The 9,741-nt window shown below is 40.4% G+C and overlaps 1 pseudogene; it reads left to right on the top strand.

Annotated features, from left to right (window-relative positions):
* Window positions 1–1,756: 1,756 nt before the first annotated feature.
* LOC128070947 (peptidyl-prolyl cis-trans isomerase A-like) lies at window positions 1,757–2,273 on the top strand (annotated as a pseudogene).
* Window positions 2,274–9,741: the final 7,468 nt, after the last annotated feature.

Genomic DNA, 9,741 nt, shown 5'->3' with positions numbered 1-9,741 from the left:
GAGTTATTATCCAAGTTTACCTTCCTATCTAGACCTAATTATCATTGATATTGTCATTCACCTGATATATGCTTAATACTTTAAAATCATTCGTGATCCTCTCCTTCAAGATAATCACTGGGTTCTACCAAATTTTCCTCATTTCATCTTACTTTTTTTAAAAATGACAGTCATCTCTCTAGTTCATATTCACATAAGTGCATGCCCAAAATTATTACCATTTTTTAATTGTTGTTATTATTTCTTAATGGTTATTTTTTAACTTTATTTTTTATTTTTTTAATACCAAAAACATTTTGTATTGCGGAGTAACCAATTAACAATGTTGTGATAGTTTCAGGTGAACAGCCATACAGTTGCATGTATCCATTCTCTCCTAAACCCCTCTTCCATCCAATGGCACATGACATTGAGCAGAGTTCCAAGTGCTATATAATAGTTTTTTGCTGGTTATCCACTTTAAACATAGCAGTGTGTATATGACCTTACCAAAGTCCTTAACTATCCCTTCCCCCTGGCATCCAGGAGTTCATTTTCTAAGTCTGTGAGTCTCTTTCTGTTTTGTAAGTAAATTCATTTCTATCATTTCTTTTTATATTCCACATATAAAGGATGTCATATGATATTTATGTTTCTCTGTCTGATTTACTTCACTCAGTATGGCACTCTCTAGGTCCATCCATGTTGCTGCAAATTGCCTTATTTCATTCTTTTTAATGACTGAGTCATATTCCATTGTATACATATACATATACTACATCTTCTTTATCCATTCCTAAACAAAGTGGAGAATGAAAAAGTTGGCTTAAAGCTCCACATTCAGAAAATGAAGATCATGGCACCCGGTCCCATCACTTCATGGGAAATAGATGGGGAAACAGTGGAAACAGTGTCAGACTTTACTTTGGGGGGCTCCAAAATCACTGCAGATGGTGATTGCAGCCATGAAATTAAAAGACGCTTACTCCTTGGAAGGAAAGTTATGACCAACCTAGATAGCATATTCAAAAGCAGAGGCATTACTTTGCCGACTAAGGTCCGTCTAGTCAAGGCTATTGTTTTTCCAGTGGTCATGTATGGATGTTAGAGTTGGACTGTGAAGAAAGCTGAGCACCGAAGAATTGATGCTTTTGAACTGTAGTGTTGGAGAAGACTCTTGAGAGTCCCTTGGACTGCAAGGAGATCCAACCAGTCCATTCTGAAGGAGATCAGCCCTGGGATTTCTTTGGAAGGAATGATGCTAAAGCTGAAACTCCAGTACTTTGGCCACCTCATGCGAAGAGTTGACTCATTGGAAAAGACTCTGATGCTGGGAGGGATTGGGGGCAGGAGGAGAAGGGGATGACAGAGAATGAGATGGTTGGATGGTATCACTGATTTGATGGACGTGATTCTGAGTGAACTCCGGGAGTTGGTGATGGACAGGGAGGCCTGGCATGCTGCGATTCATGGGGTTGCAAAGAGTCAGACATGACTGTGCGACTGAACTGAACTGAATTGAAACAACTTGGAATGGATTTCAGGAAAACTGTGCATTAAGAAGATTTTCTTTAAGTGACTAAAACAAAGTTTAAAAAGCAAATAACAATAAAATAATGAGTACCTGGATAAAACACTCATTTTAAAATAATGCAGCTTTTAAGTACATATTATTGACTGGCCATAGTCCATGCAGAGTTACAAGTCCACAGTTCAACAACAACACGTTGACAGTTCCTAAAGAAAACTATTTTAGGCCTTGCAGATGCTGCCACCCCAGAGTCTCTTGAGCTGTCCAGCCATGGTCAACCTCATCTTCTTCTTTGACATCGGTGTCGACAGCGAGCCCTTGGGCCATGTCTCTTTCGAGCTGTTTGCAGACAAAGTTCCAAAGACAGCAGAAAACTTTCATGCTCAGAGCACTGGGGAGAAAGGATTTGGTTATAAATGTTCCTGCTTTCACAGAAAAATTCCGGGATTTATGTGCCAGGGTGGTGACTTCACATGCCATAATGGTACTGGTGGCAAGTCCATCTATGGCAAGAAATTTTATGATGAGAATTTCATCCTGAAAGCATACAGGTCCTGGCACCTTGTGCATGGTAAATGCTGGCCCCAACACAAACGGTTCCCAGTTTTTCATCTGCACTGCCAAGACTGAGTGGTTGGATGGCAAGTATGTGGTCTTTGGCAAGGTGAAAGAGGGCATGAATATTGTAGAAGCCATGGAGTGCTTTGGATCCAGGAATGGCAAGACCAGCAAGATCACCATTGCTGACTGTGGAAAAATCTAATAAATTTGACCTGTGTTTTACCTAGCCACCAGACCATTCCTTCTGTAGTCCAGAAGAGCACCCCTTACCCTTATCTGCTTGAAATATCCTATAATCTTTGTGCTTTTGCTACAGTTCTTCAGGTTCCATATTTTCCTTATCCCCCTCCAAGTTTAGCTGGATTGCAAAGTTAAATTTATGATTATGAAATAAAAACAAAACAACAACAATAACCACAAAAAAGAAAACTACTTTTTTTTTTAAAAAAAAAGGCATAACCCAGATGTTCCCTCATTTGACTTACTCCAAATTCAGATATGCAGAAGGGCTAAGGTATATCCAGAGTATTTGTTAATGAAACTCCCTCCTTTCACTCCAAAGCACTCCTACCTAGAATGCAAAAATAAGTCATTTGATATACTCTTTAGTATTTCATGTTTTAGTGTATTTTTTAATAAAAAAAAGGGGGGGGTGAAATAGTAGCATCATCAGATATATCATGTGGCTGCTGTGACCCCATCATATACTGTGTTCAGAAAGACCTTCACCTCAGTCGATTCATGAGAAAAAACATCAGACATACCCAAGCTGGGAGAAATTCCACAGGATACTTGGCTAGCACATAGTAATATTGCCAAAGTCATAAAAAGCAAGTAATAACTCAGAAACTGCTACAAACAGAAGAAACTCAGGAGATATACACTTAAACACATCATGGCACCTGATCTTCATCCTGGCATAGCAAGAGGACATTGATGGAAAAACTGATGAAATCCAAATAAAGTCTAAAATTTATGGAGCAGTGAGGAACCAATGTTGATTACTTAGTTTTTGACAAGTGTAACATATAATCAAAGATGACAGGGAAAGCTAGCAGTCAGACATAAACAATAGCATTTATTCTACATTCATGTGGGTGTCTCTGCCATATCTAGATATTTTATCTGCCAATGTCTGAAATTAAAAATTATTGAGCTATAAATTAGCATAAGATATCTTTTCCTAAACCAGCTAACCCTGAAGATGAGATTACATCCACAGATGCTAAGGTAAAATGAGTTCTCAGTTCAGACATTATCTAATTAACAGCCAACACTGACATCTACTTAACACTCCTATGCGTTATCTTCATCGTTAAAGGCCACCCCTCATTTACACAAATGTTCACATTCAGTTCCTATATTTATCTTGTCAAGCTATGAAAAATTGCTGAAATGTTATTTTGCATATCTTTGGGCATTTGAGCCTAAGAGAAAATATTCAAGCCCCTAGAACAGTCCATTTGCCAGACACCACTTTACCAGAGGGAAGGTAAAGTTAGCCAAATTCTGTTTCTATCAACATTTTTTAAGCAAATAATTTCTTCTGAATCTTCCAATACTCCAGTGTGCCACTTTTCAAGCTGCTAAAAAGCTAAAACACCTAAACAAGAGAAATTTAGTATTGGGGAAAAAAAAATGTTGCTTTCAAGATCAGAAGCCAGTAAACTACTTTCACATCAGAAGTTCAATTTAATCTGAAAGGAAAACAAATCCATCAATGTCCATTCAATGAGCTCACAGACCTAAGGGACACTCTGTTTCCTCCTAGTTGGATCTGTGTATTAGATGTTATTTGAGTTTTTCTGTCCCTGAAACACTTACTTTAAGATGTACCATGTAGCTGGATTTTGTGGGTTTTTTTTAGTCTGCATATGACTACTTTTTTTTTCAAATGCTCCTTAGAATTTTAACTGCAGGAAACATGTATTTAAAATGGGACATGGTTGCTTGTTTAATTCAGTAGCATTTAGTAACATTGGGGAATCAGGCCATCTCAAGTGGGCTCTAACAAGATTATCTGCTTCTGATTCAGTGGCCCTTCCCTTTCACCATGGGCCACTGGCACCTTGGCTATGCGGGTATCCCTGATCAATGCCCAGCCATCTTTAGGGGAAAATAGTCTGGGGAACACATTTCAGTGAAAAGTAATTTTAGGGATGCTTCACAAAAAGAAAAACCTTAACAGCTAAACTTGAATGTAACTATTTCCATTAAAGATATAAGACTACTTATGAACATAGCTTGGAAACTTCCATTTGATGAAGGAATCCAGGCAAATCCTCAGAGGAGCACTAAATGCTTAACTGTCCCTTATTCCAAAGAAGGAAGCAACTTCCACAAGTCAAACACCAGCTTTTCCTAGGAACCACACATTAATGGCAAGTTTAGCTCCATTTTACAGACAAATAAACAGGTTCACAGAGTTTTACTAACTTCACCAAGGTCGCACAGATAGTAGAAAAAGAAGCCAGGATTTGAACTCAGGCATGCCATCACTCCATATGCCTGCAAATTTGGAAAACTCAGCAGTGGCCACAGGACTGAAAAGGTCACTTTTCATTGCAATCCCAAAGAAAGGCAATGCCAAAGAATGTTTGAACTACTACACAATTGCACTCATCTCACACGCTAGCAAAGTAATGCCCCAAATTCTCCAAGCCAGGCTTCAGTGGTAGGTGAACCAAGAACTTTCAGATATTTAAGCTGGATTTAGAAAAGTCAGAGGAACCAGGGATCAAATTGTCAACATCCACTGGATCATCAAAAAAGCAAGAGAATTCTAGAAAAACATCTACATATGTTTTATTGACTATGCCAAAGCCTTTGTGTGGATCACAATAAACTGAAAGATTCTTCAAGAGATGGGAATACCAGACCACCTTACCTGCTTCTTGAGAAATCTGTATGCAGGTCAAGAAGCAACAGTTAGAATTGGACATGGAACAACAGACTGGTTCTAAATTAGGAAAGGAGTACGTCAAGGCTGTATATTGTCACCCTGCTTATTTAACTTATATGCAGAGTACATCATGAGAAACGTTGGACTGGATGAAGCACAAGCTGGAATCAAGACTGCCAGGAGAAATATCAATAACCTCAGATAAACAGATGATACCACCCTTATAGCAGAAAGCAAAGTGGAGCTAGAGCATCTTGATGAATATGAAAGAAGAGAGTGAAAAATCTGGCATAAAACTCGACATTCAGAAATATTGAGTCATCTGGTCAACAGATGGCAACTGGTCCCATCACTTCATGGCAAATAGATGGGGAAACAATGGAAACAGTGACAGACTTTATCTATCTGGGCTCCAAAATCATTGCAGATGGTGACTGAAGCCATGGAATTAAAAGATGCTTGTTCCTTGGAAGAAAAGCTATGACCAACCTAGAAAGCATATCTAAAAGCAGAGACATAACTTTGCCAACAAAGCTCTATCTAGTTAAAGCTATGGTTTTTCCAGTAGTCATGGATGGTTGTGAGAGTTGGATCATAAAGAAAGCTGAGCGCCAAAGAACTGATGCTTTTGAACTGTGGTGCTGGATAAGACTCTTGAGAATCTCTTGGACTCAAGGAAATCAAACCAATCAATCCTAAAGGAAATCAGTCCTGAATATTCATTGGAAGGACTTATGCTGAAGCTGAAGCTCCAATACTTTGGCCACCTCATGCAAGGAACTGACTAATTGGAAAAGACCCTGATGCTGGGAAAGATTGAAGGTGGGAGGAGATGGGGATGATGGAGGATGAGATGGTTGGATGGCATCACCAACTCAATGGACATGAGTTTGAGTAAATTCCAGGAGCTGGTGATGGACAGGGAAGCCTGGTGTGCTGCATTCCATGGGGTCACAAAGTGTCAGACACGACTGAGTGACTGAACTGAACTGATGCCATGCTCCAGGCTTCCCTGGTGGCTAAGCTAGTAAAGAATTCACCCGCAATGCAGGAGACCCAGATTCTGTCCCTGGGTTGGGAAGATCCCCTTGAAGAAGGGAGTGACTACCCACTCCAATGTTCTTGCCTGGAGAATTCCACGGACAGAGGAGCCTGACAGGCTACTGTCCATGGGGTCACAGAGTCAGACACAACTGAGTTACTAGCATACACTAATGCGCACACACATGCCACATTCCAAGGCCCTAGGTGTAATTTCCTGGACATACTGAATGAACATCACTAACAGTGTCAGTCCCAATATTTATACCAGCAGCAGCACTTATACCAATATTAAGAAAAGTGAAGAAGTGTGAGCCTGATTTGTAAGTACAAGCTATCCGAGGGTATGAATGTTTTGTTTTTGTTGCTTCCTTGTTGCTTTGTGATTATGTTCCTCTATGAAGAACATAGATGTGCCATAGAGTGGGGGCTCTGAAGTCAGGCAAGACTTCACCAGACCTTGGATCATGCCTGTGGCCAGAATAGCCTTGAGTCAGTGACCTAACCTCCCCAAATTTCACTTTTGTCATTTGCCAACTGATGATAATAACTCTGGCTATTCCTAGTGTTTGGGGCTTCTCAGAGGCAAAGTGGGCTTTGAGTGGTAAAGAATCCATTTCCCAAGGCAGGAGACATAAGAGACAGGGTTTTGATCTTTGGGTTGGGAAGATGGTATGGCAACCCATTCCAGTATTCTTGCCTGGAGAATCCTATGGCCAGAGAAGCCTGGTGGGCTACAGTCCTAAGGTGCAAAGAATTGGACACAAGTGAAGCAACTTAGCATGCAGGCACGCATACATAGTGTTTGCAGGAGTTAACTGAAATAATGCCCTAAATACTCCTTGAATACTGATTGCCAAAAGTTTAGGAGGTGCTCTTGAATGTCACCTCAATTTTGCACGCTAAACTATGTCCCTTCTACCTATATAATAGGTTAAAACTGAAAGCTTAGACAGACTCTTAGAGTCCAGAAGCCCCAAAAAATCAGTTACCATGGTTGACAAAGTCTTCTTAAGAAGCCCCAGCAAACCCACTTAATTCTCAATAGAGGATCTCATATTAACTCTGTGTCTTCTTTCCTTTCAGGAATTAGTAGGAGCTGAAAAACACAACTGCAAAATTAAGACAAACTAATGCACTGTGACTCAAGTTTATGTAGAATGTCAATGAGGGAGCCAGAGTGGGAGGAGACATCCTTCTGCTTTGCAAGACAGCTGTGGCTCACCTTTTCCTCTATTAAAAGCCAGACCCTGTGGCTTTCCTGCAAGATTAATAGAACCTCAGTGAATCTCTGATAGAGCTGACTTTTAGAATCCTTCAGCAGGCACTGTGCCTCAGAAGCATGATGCTCATTTCCTTCCCTGCTGACATGTTTATTTCAGTAGACAGCCAAGGGGGTGGAGGGCCTGGCTAAGAGTATCTGGGACCCCACCTCCTCAACTCTCCCCCCATGAGTTTTCACAGAGATCCAGAACATTAGCCAAAACAGCTCCTTAGTTTTTGGCCAGTAGATTGTAGCAAATCTTGTGAATAAGGTAAGAATCCATATTGTTGTGAGTAATCTTCAGGTGGCCCAAGTGGTCCTCACACCCCGGAATTTACATTCTCATCTTCTCCCCTTCCTTTGATTGTGCACTAGGCTTGCTGACTTGCTGTTAATTAATAAAATACAGCATAAGTTATAGGATGTCAATCTAGGTCCAGATTACAAAAACACTATGGCTTAGGCTAGGGACACCCTCTGTTTCTCTTGCTGGCTCTGACAGAAGCCAGCTGCCATGTGTGAGCTTTCCTTGGAGAGGCTCACATGGCAAGGAATGGACAGGGGTCTCTGACCAATGGTCATCAGAGAACTGAGGCCCTCAGTCCAGAAGCACAGGAGGAACTGAATCCTTCCAACACTATGTGAGAAAGCTTGGAAGTAGATCCTTCACAGGTCCAGCCTCCAAAGAGACTTCAGTGCCTGCTGGCACTTTGATGCATGCAATCTTGTGAAGGATCTAGGTTCAGGGGCAAAGAGATAGTCCATACCTGGATTCTCAACCCGCAGAAACTGTGAGATAAGAAATATTTGTCATTTATTCTGACAAACTTGAACTTGCACAGTGTTATATGGCAAACATAACCCAATTTTCAAGAATTAAAGCATTAAAAACAGCATTCAGTCACTGTTACCATTTCATCCTTGAGCAACCACTACACCTCACTCAACATATCTCTATTTTTCCACAAATTACTGCCTCCTTCACTAAAATATGAAATATAAAACTTTTTAAATTCTACAGTTTAATTTCATTTTCCCAGAATATAACATAGCTTCAAGTATACAATAGAGGCAAAATAAACACATGACTGGATACAACCTGACCCTTTTGTCTAACTATATATTGCAATCTATTTCAGGCCATCGGCCACCTCTCAAACTGTTTTTCTTTTCATTGTATCATACCAAGCTACACACGGAGAGGTAGCTGAAGAAACATTTTTGACTGTTTTGAAACTCACGGAACAGTATTGATTGATTAAAGGTTAACTGGTTGCAGGATCTTATTTGAATTCTTTTCATTCACTGTAGGGGTACAAATGAGTCGTTCTTTCCAACTCTACTCTCCACTTTAATTCTTGGTAATCTGTAGATTTTACAAAGTGTTTTATGCTGTATTTTAATTGTCTTCAATCATTGTGAATTAAATTTCTTTTTTTTTCTTTCAGTAAAATAATTCAAAATCCAGATGTACTTAGTTTATAGTAATGACTCTGAGTATTGTCAGCGAACATAAACATTCCTTGGATAAGGGAATCTGTGGGGTTGTGGTTTTGATACTGCTATGTAAGATATATCACAAAGAAGCCTGTAGTTCATCAGCAAAGAATCAATTCCAAAGGAAGTAGAGCAAAGATGGTTTGCTGTAGTGTGACTTTTACTTCCACATCCCAGATGGGGCTGTCCCAAATCTTACTTGCTCCTTCATGAACCCATCACACTGACCTGTTTAACTGAACCATTGTCCCAGAATCTATGGTTTTCAACGTGGTCTTCAGTCTAGTAACACCTCATTACCCAGGACTTTGCTTTAAATGCAACTTATTGAGCCCTACCCCAGACATAGTGAATCAACAACTTTTGGACTGGGGACAGTGAACTTGTGTTTTACCAAGCACTCCAGGTGATTCTGAGGTGCCCCAAAGTTTGAACACTGTAGCTATAGAGCATAAGTCTTCTGAGGGCAGTGTTCATTATTTATGTTGATATTTCTAGTGTCCAGTGTTTGACCTAAAGTAAGCACTCCAACTGCAAGGAGATCTAACCAGTCCATTCTAAAGGAAATCAGTCCTGGGTGTTCATTGGAAGGACTGATGCTGAAGCTGAAACTCCAGTACTTTGGCCACCTCATGCAAAGAGTTGACTCACTGGAAAAGACTCTGATGCTGGGAGGGATTGGGGGCAGGAGGAGAAGGGGACGACAGAGGATGAGATAGCTGGATGGCATCACAGACTCAATGGACGTGAGTCTGAGTGAACTCCGGGAGTTGGTGATGGACAGGGAGGCCTGGCGTGCTGTGATTCATGGGGTTGCAAAGAGTCAGACACGACTGAGCGACTGAACTGAACTGAAGCACTCCATAAATGTTTGTGAAAGAATGACTGGGCATATGAGTTACATTTGAACCTTCTGAATTTTTCTATGGAGATTTTCTGGGTCATTATGGGAAGATGGGATTACAA

The sequence above is a fragment of the Budorcas taxicolor genome, chromosome 2 (assembly GCF_023091745.1).
Source record: "Budorcas taxicolor isolate Tak-1 chromosome 2, Takin1.1, whole genome shotgun sequence".
Taxonomy (NCBI): domain Eukaryota; kingdom Metazoa; phylum Chordata; class Mammalia; order Artiodactyla; family Bovidae; genus Budorcas; species Budorcas taxicolor.
The sequence above is the reverse complement of the archived record's forward strand: the minus strand, read 5'-3'. Positions and strand labels throughout refer to the sequence as shown.